This window comes from Eufriesea mexicana, unplaced genomic scaffold (genome assembly GCF_001483705.2).
Source record: "Eufriesea mexicana isolate 0111107269 unplaced genomic scaffold, ASM148370v2 scaffold474474812, whole genome shotgun sequence".
Taxonomy (NCBI): Eukaryota; Metazoa; Arthropoda; class Insecta; order Hymenoptera; family Apidae; genus Eufriesea; species Eufriesea mexicana.
Window position 1 is genome coordinate 28839 of NW_016907966.1, and position 9324 is coordinate 38162.

The window sequence follows — 9324 nt, forward strand, 5'->3', positions numbered from 1 at the left end:
ACCCCACGGTGCCTAGCTGACGTGCACCTACGTCGAGGTGGGCTAGCAGCCTCAGAACGGTAGTGGTTCGCCACGAACAGGACGACCGGTACGCCCGTGATCACCGGTACCACGGGAGACCGATTTAGCCCTGGGCCGGCTGTCTTATGGCAGTCCGCCCGTCGGTCGCTGGGTTGGCCTCGTGGTGGCAGTGGTTGAAGCCTACATCGCAGGTAAGGGCTCTCGAAGCCCGACGTGAGAGTTGCGCATCGTACAGCTCGGGTACTGTCCTCTTGAGGCAGTAGGGATTTAGAAAGGTCCCGTGTCCCAACACCAAGGGAGTCGACTGGAGGTAGCATCCCAGTTAGACAAATTGGCAGGACCGATTGTGTTCTTGGCACTTTCGGTTCGCGCTGGTTGGGCGTATCCCAACCCCTCCATAGGGGGGTGTGTGGGTGTTTTATAACTGGATTAACTGAATAACTGGATAAGCGAAAGCTTCTAACAGTTTACTATCCAAACTCATGTCAGTCCCTAGGGACTGACGTAGCACTCAACGTGTTAATCGGTTGTCATGGCGATGAACAGTCATTATCATTATGCGTTGTATCAGTTGCGTTGCTTTGTAAGCTCTCCATTTTTATATGGGGGGCGCCACCAAGAATCTGCGGCTGAGCGGCCGGTCGGATGTGTTTATGCTGTTGAATCGCTAGCGGTCGGTAAAGTGTTAACAAACCTCTCCCTTGGAGACAGAATATTGGGAGTGGGGTATCTACCGAGATCTAGATACTAGCGCCCCCTGCAACTTGAATTACTTAAATTCTAAATATAAATTACAGCAATGTTTAATATAATCGGTAAACAAAATTCTTTGCAATTTTAGTAGCAGTAGCAATCAATGAACTGTCCTGTGAATGAATTTCGAACAAAATACCTAAAATAATAGAGAGTTATTGATAATAAAATTGAAAAGTAATTCAGGGTGTAAAGGATTAATACCTTTTGATCCTCTTTTCAATGTTTCTGTAATTGTCAGAGTAAAACAAACCTAGCACATCCTCTTCTCGGTACTTATGTACTTACATATGTGGTTATGACAATTAAATTTTGCCACTGCAATGGCGAAATGAAAATTTTTATGTGGAGTTTGAAAAGCTTTGGAAAATCGTTCTGAACTGTATGCCATGTGAAAAAGGAAGTCAGGGGAGCATCCATCCTATTACTCTCACAGGTTTTGTAAGAGATGACCATTTAAAGAATCAGCGTCTGGTGGTTGGAATATCCACATCCAGACGCCTTCGATAATCGCATGCTGATTCTCGAGTTACGTCTCAAGAGATTGAATTTCTCGAATACACGGTAATAATACAGGGTGATCCTAGGAAGTGGCACACGCTATATATATCTCTGCTGGGTCTGAAAGAAAAATGTATAAATAGAAAGTAAAAATTGGAAAAATGTAGATATAATAATAAAAATATGTAATAGCATAGAAATATATATAGTATAATATATAATAGTAAAAATTGGAAAAGATATAATAATTGTCGATATTACAATATGCTTTCAGACTCATACGAGATTAACTCATTTTTGGCGTTTCAAATACTTCGCTACTTCACTGCACACGTTTTATTTCCAGTGTAATATCGCTTCGCAATTAGAAGAAACTAATGCAATAATTTCTGCTCTGATTACATATTATTTACAATGTAGCAGCGCTTTGCAACCTGTCTTATTTCTTGTTTCAGGTAGAACATCTTATCATCTACTTACTTACCATCTGCTCGTAAAAATTTTATCTAATTTCTACTCTATTAAATTCTTCATCGATTCACTTTTTATCCTCCTCATCAATATTATAATACCCTTTCACAATTAAGAAAAAGCTAATCTAATTTCTACTTTTACATTCTGCATTGTACTGTTAATAATGTATCTCGTTAACTTTATAAAATTATTTCACAATTGCAAAGAAATTATCTAATTTTTACCTTTTAATAATTTCACTATTTCACCTTTCATCTACTTCAAGGCACAAAATATTAACTTTTGATATCTAACCTATTTTAGTATTGTTTTATATGTTATAAATTATAATATTGTTTTATATATCATAGAGAATTAATCTTATTTGTGTTATTTCCAACTTTTTTTTATGTATTTTATAAATATTATAATTACGAAAATTGTTCTGTATTTTAGAAGCTGCCAGTAGACCTAACCTCCAAACGTTTCGCGTCCAACGCATAACGCGCATGCGTGATGAGGCAGGTCTATAAGCCATCTACTTGCTACAAAGTTTCATCGTTGAATTCCTATCGAGTTCGATAATTGCCTATAATTAATGGTGATGCAGCGGTTTGCATGGCATTCGATGACGCAACTCGTCGATCGAAAGGTCGAAATCTCGATCTTGCATCCATAAGAAACAGGCGGCATTGTTCTAACGACGGGATAGAGGGAGCGAGTTAAAAGGGCAATGGAGTAATGTACCTCCCGTTCATAAGTGTTAGGTTACCTATGGAAAAATTTGACCAGCTTGAAAAATTCGGCAATTATCAAAGCCTCTAAAAATTATTACATAATTCTGAATTTTTAAACATAAAATACGCTTTACATTGGAATATAATAATAATAACAATATTTTACTAAATTAAATAAAATAAAATCACGATAATTAATTTTAACTTTGGAAAACTATATTTTCCATTATTTAGAATTTAATTTGAAATTTGTTTGTAATAGATAGAATATAAAACATTTTAAACACTTGTTCAATCAGACATTAAGTTTTCTTTTTTTTGGAATCAACAGAAAATTATTACTGTGGGAAAACAATTTTCAATTTACTTTTCTTTTTAAATAAATACTAAATAAGTTTTCAAGTTTGGACTTTATTATTTATTTAAAAGTAAGTTACAATATTTATGTAAATATAAAATTTGTGTTTTCTCATAAAACGACATTTAATTACTTAATTATTTTTTTAAAAATTACAAAATAATTTTTATGTAGCACAATTTCATACAGTAAATTATTTGTGGTATCTATGATTATCATAAAATTCTTAAACCTCCATACATTCTCATTCACTCCCAATAATGGAAAAAACCTAAACCTAGTTCAGATTCCGTTAAAATTAATTATAAATCGTTGAGGAAAGAATTCCAAGAATTATTATTACGAATAATATTCATACGATGCAAATACGGTAATTTACTATTTATCTTGCTTAAAAAGAATCGAATATGTTCTTCTTTTGTACCGGAAATAGACAGGTGGAATACCAAGGATCGCCACGAATTTTCTTCATTCCTCTTCGATCGAAAATGCCTGAAGTTTTGCATGAATTATAATTCTCAATGAAACTTTTATCATTTCCATCGTCGTTCCATATTTTACATAGTTATCATTTCATTCAAGGATCTGAATTCTACGAATCGTTCCATGTCTAGGATACGAATTCTAGTAATGATTCGACGCCATTTGCAATTGGATACACGGTGAAACTCGTCTAAATCCTTTTGATATTTGCTTTTTACTTCATAAAACTTTTGCTGTGCAGGTTGGTCGAAGGCTCTTTTAGTGAGCATAATTCAGAATTTTGGTCTTTTTTATAACAAAAAATTGTTACAATGTTATCAAGACAATTTATCTTAAATTATATTAATTATTATAAATTATATAAATTTATTACAATTAATCAATTGTCAAAATGTCATATTTTTCCTTTATAATATTTATTATAAATTTTTTAAGGAATCTTTCAGTAGATAATTATTATCTCACTATATAGATATAATATAATGGTCGTCACATATACCCAATTGTAAAAGCATAGATTTTAAGTTTGATAAAAATCATTCATAGCAATAGAACTATCTGGTAGATAAAAGAGATCTAAAGGAAAATTATTCTAGAATATAAATAAAAATCATTCAATATTTAATGTCAGTTTTCAGAAAGATAATCAACCTTACATATAACTCCTTACACTCTTTTTGTTCTTTTTTTATTACAAAGCAATGATAAATCTTTAGCATGAAATTTGAGGTTAGGGTGAATTTCATATTCGACGAAATAACTTGTGTAAATCATAGTATATATTTCTTTCAATATTATATACACACTACTCTCTAGAAATTAATCATTTAAAAGTGAAAATTAGAAATAATAAAAATGCTGAAAAGCAATTATTAACCTAATCATTAAACAGGATAAAACATTATTAATTTTATTAGTCTTATTATAAACTATGCTCTCCAGTAGCAATGAATCAAAATCTTGTAGATACTATTTTCTTTAGACAACGTGTATATTGTAGATACCATTTTTTTTATACACCATGTATATTGTGGATACTATTTTCTTTAGACATCGTATATATTGTAAATATCAGTTTCTTTAAATACCGTGTATATTGTGGATACTATTCTCTTTAGACACCATGTATATTATAGATACCATTTTCTGTAAACACCGTGTATATTGTAGATATCAATTTCTTTAAAAACCGTGTATACTGTGGATACTATTTTCTTTAGACATCGTGTTTATTGTAGATACCATTTTCCTTAGACACCGTATATATTGTAAATACTATTTTCTTTAGACACCCTGTATATTCCCATGCCGTTTTCACATCGCATTTCTCCTATAAACTTTATTTTAACTATTTCACGTCATACAAGCACTTACAACAACACCTGATCAACGTTTCCCGAGCCTCTTCCATCGATTAATAAATTCGCAAGCAAAACGAGCACCAGCACCATTTGCGATTTATATCCATAGACGAAACTTCCAATGATTTCCTTCATCACTCGATTCGTCCGTGTCGATCTCCTTTCCACTCTTCTCCAAAAGAACGAAGCGTTTACCAACGTACACGTCTTTAATATTTCACGTTCTACCCGGTTAATTTAGTCTCGCGACAGTGAGCACGCGGAATGACTAGAATCCGTGCGAATTTTCTCCGGCCATTGTTCGACGGCTCGATATCGGACTATCGAGATTCGTGCTCGCTGGTTCGATTCCGGTCGAACCGTGGCCGGTTCTGCTATTTGACTTTTATACAGGTATTTCGCCTTGTCCGCTTACTTGTCTATTCCTGAATTTCACCGAGATTCTTGCAGTCAGATCGCAGTAGTCCCAAATACGTAGCTCACGAAGGCTCGAGCGTACAGACGGAAAATTCGTGATACACATAAGCAGAACGATCCGTCGTGTGATTAAATTCCCCGATGCTTCTTTCAACGCGCAGACGAGCGTTCCGTTTCGTGGAACGTGACTTCGAAGTTGCGTCCAGGTTAGGTTTACTGCGCATCGCTCGGGTAACGCGCTGGACAGCGAAGGGGCGAGAGACGTAATTCGATCGCATCGACTGCGTCCCTCGCTCTGCTCCTCCTATGTTCTTGTAAACGCGCTGGCCTTGAACACGCTGAGAATTCGGCCAATAAGGAAAATACGTGTGCCATGTTTCTTTATGCTTGTATTCACCAACGTGGGTTATATGGGAATCCAAGCTTGCAGCTATATATAGCTAAGCAGGCATCTATTAAACTATTTGATTGAAATAATAAATACAAAGCATTTTATCTGTCTATAAGCGGAGTTTATTTTTAATAAATTAAAGAAATTGGAGGATCTAATGGATAACCTAGTGTCATATGATTACACACAGTACTGTTTATATGAATATTAAGATTTCTACCCGCTTTATTGTCAAAATTTTAAAAGTGGGTTAATAAAATGCTGATAATATTAATTTGTTATTATTGTGTATTCATATTTTATATTGATATTTCTTATATATTTGTTCTTTTTTCTTCTCTCAGTCGATTTTCCCAATAGCTGTCCAGATAATTGCCTAAATATGATTTCAGACTGCGGACAGTAAAGTGGACATTACTGGACTATTGCATTGCACATAAAATGGCGGAACTTTTATAGAGTTTTGTTGAGAATATAGTTAAACATCATTATTAATTTTAATAATATTTCAAAATTAAATGCTATACGTATGATTTTATTAAAAATAATACTGCGAATGTAAGATGGGAGGTTATTTTTCCATGATATGATTTCAAGAGGCCAATTTTCAGAACATAGAATTGATAAACAACATATTAAGTTTCAAAATTGCTGTCCCATTAGAAAAATAAAGAAATGTAACATATCATGTTTTTCTCCTGTGGTTTTAATGTTACGTGAATATTATTACTATTTAAATGAAAGTAATAGAGACTTCGATATGGAAATAGGAGAACCTCCATGTAATCATACATTTAATAATCAGGAATTTTTTAATTAGGTATCGTATAAAAATTTTTTCGCACGAAAATGATCGAGTTCGTGATATATTGACTGATTAAAATTCTGAGTACTCTAATATAAAGAAGTGCTTTATATAAATGGATCAGGTTATAGTTTTTAAATGGCTGGCACAGGAAAAATGTCATAACGCAAGATCAATTCAGTTGCAAGTGGTACTTGTATCTATTTAACATAATTACACGTCTATCCAAAGTATGTGCTCTCAATGTACTGTACTTTGCATGTGTAAAAATAATATTTTTCTACCATTTTTTCTCCTTCTGCGTGAATATTTTAACGCTATCTCATCGAGACTGAAAAATTGGATGAATTAATGCATTAAGAGATATTAAATTTTATTAAGGATAAATATGTCTTGGCGCCTTGAAGCTGAGAAACCTAGTACTTTATCATATAATTAGTTTCTGTAAATTTCCTTCTCTTCTTTTTAAAGAACTAAAAATTGCTATAATTTTTTATGTATATGGAAAGTTTATAGTAGATTGCAGATTTAAATTTAAAAAAAGTACTTCTCCATATTTTTAAAGTCACGGTATTTTAATTCATTGAAGAATAATTAAAATTAGCATAAATAAATATTATTGAAATATCTTTTTACATGAGAAGACCAATGAATTGAAATTCCAATAATCTTTTATTATTATTGCTATTTTTATAAAATTTTATTTTCATGAAAAATTTATTATATATATTTTATTATTATTATATTATTATATTATTTATTATATTAAATAAAAATATATCAACATTTCTAACTTTTCCTGAACTTTACTTACACATTTTAATAGTACCAATTATAAACTTTTTAGTAATTAAAGAATAATTTTTTACAGAAAACAAAATTTGGTAAAGGTATAGAATGCATGGAAGTATGTTATAGAACACGAGATTCGGAACAATTTCTATTCGAATATTATAATTATAATATAATATAATTTCCGTTCGATCTTAGTTTTCTAAATATTTGCAAAAATTGTTATTAGGGATCACCGTTCATCTAGTATATAACGGGTGGACAAAACTGACTGAACGTCAACTCTCGTAGCCCGCCATCTCACGGCGCGCCGGAATACTAATGTAACCCAACCTAATCTAATTAAGCAATACTAATTTACTTTAGATCACACGAGTTCTACAATGATTTCTATTCCAGTCACCCGTTGTATACATTCGCCATCGTGAGTTTACAGAAAAAAGTCCCTAAATCAAAAATTAAGGCCCAGCGACAATTATCGTTTAAACAAAAATTTCTCACAATTTCATCCTCCATAACATACTTCAAAATCATCAAAATCGATCTATGAATTCTACAGTTTTTTCAAAATTCTTTCTCTTTGAAAAATAAAAAAATACTAAAAGTACTTTACTTTTCCAAGCTTACCTGATTTATAATATTCATTAACAGTAAAATTCGTTTTTTGAAAACGTCACTTTTTCCAAAATTTTTATCACGTCGATATAAACGTCACCCAAATATCCAATTCTCCTCGTGTCACCGTCCCCATTTTAATAACTCAAAATTCGAATTATAACAACTAAAAATTCCAAGTACTCCATGCACTATATACATACTTAACGCATACTTAAGTTAATAATTATCTCTACGAAGCTGCATTAATATTCATACGTATTAAAGACTCTTGTCACATCAAGATGAACGTCACCCAAACACCCAATCCTCCTCAGTCCATTTCAACCTTCCCGTTTCAATAACACGAACACGTCCAGCGCCGATCAATCGGGCCTTATCAGCGGACCGCGATCAGAAAAAGGGCCCGACCAGTACAGGGATATCGGGGTCCAAGCAAATCGTTCGACCCGTTTCACGTACGCGAGGTACACAGAGGAGGCCTGTAGGCAGCTGTAAAATACACCCAATCACGAAGGCCGTCCACCTTGCGCGTATACCGGGTGTCCCGTGTAACCGGTCTCGTTCCGGTTCCCGGCCGATCGTTATCGAATTAACGTTAACGTATTTACGTAACGCCTGCGAGTCGCGTACACACGCGTTTTATTTTGACTGACACCGGTTCTCGTTCACGCCGCCGACCGATCCTCCCCGTTCTCGCGCCACTGCGAAAATCGGTCCGCGACCGAGAAACGCGAACTCTTAGGCCGTGGTAAGGATTTCGTAACGTCACGCCTATCGATTTTAATTATCTCCTGGCTAAGATTATCAAAAGGAACGATGACTGGGGAATAACCGGAATTACAGTAGCTCACAGGGACTCTGATACCGATTTTTCGTCGCTTTTGAAAATGGATTTTTTTTTTTGTTAATGCCCAAATTGTTAATCACCCAAAAAGTTGTTAATAGTTTTAGGTGATTTTTTGGGTTTGAGAAAATTTGCGTTTGGTTGGAGATCACGAGACTTTGAAATATCATTGAAATTAGAAAATATTCAATTTTGTATCTATTTCAAAAATTGTTCCAAGATTTTTTTTGTTAAAGTTTAGCCTTCGAAGATTTTTGAATTTACAGACCTTTTTTTGCTTTGAAATCAGAGAGTGTTATACCAATTTTTAGTTTATTTTATTACTAATTTTAAAAGTGAAATCCGCCATTTTGTTAATAATATTAACCCTTTGGTGATGTCTCGAGTACCATAATAATGCTTTAATTGAAAAATCACGACTGAATTTCTCAAAATTTTTATTGTTACTTATACATATAGAATTTGATGTTATACGTATAAGGAATTATAAATAACATGGTAAGAAAGAAATTAAATTTTCAAGTATCAAAAGAAACACTATTTGAACAATTCAAGACGGATTTAATGTTTTGTCCGAAAATAACATCAAAATACATAATTAGAAAATTATAGGATGAGTTTATGTACATAAATACCCAATTGGATATTAGGGAGTGTAGAATACTCCAGGGCGCCACTTATAGTAGTAGTAAGTTAAGCAACCTAAACCGCAAAATGGCGCCATCCTAACCAATGCATCACTCGATTAACCTGTTCGTAATGGTCTATTGTTATTTTTTTTTTTTTTTTT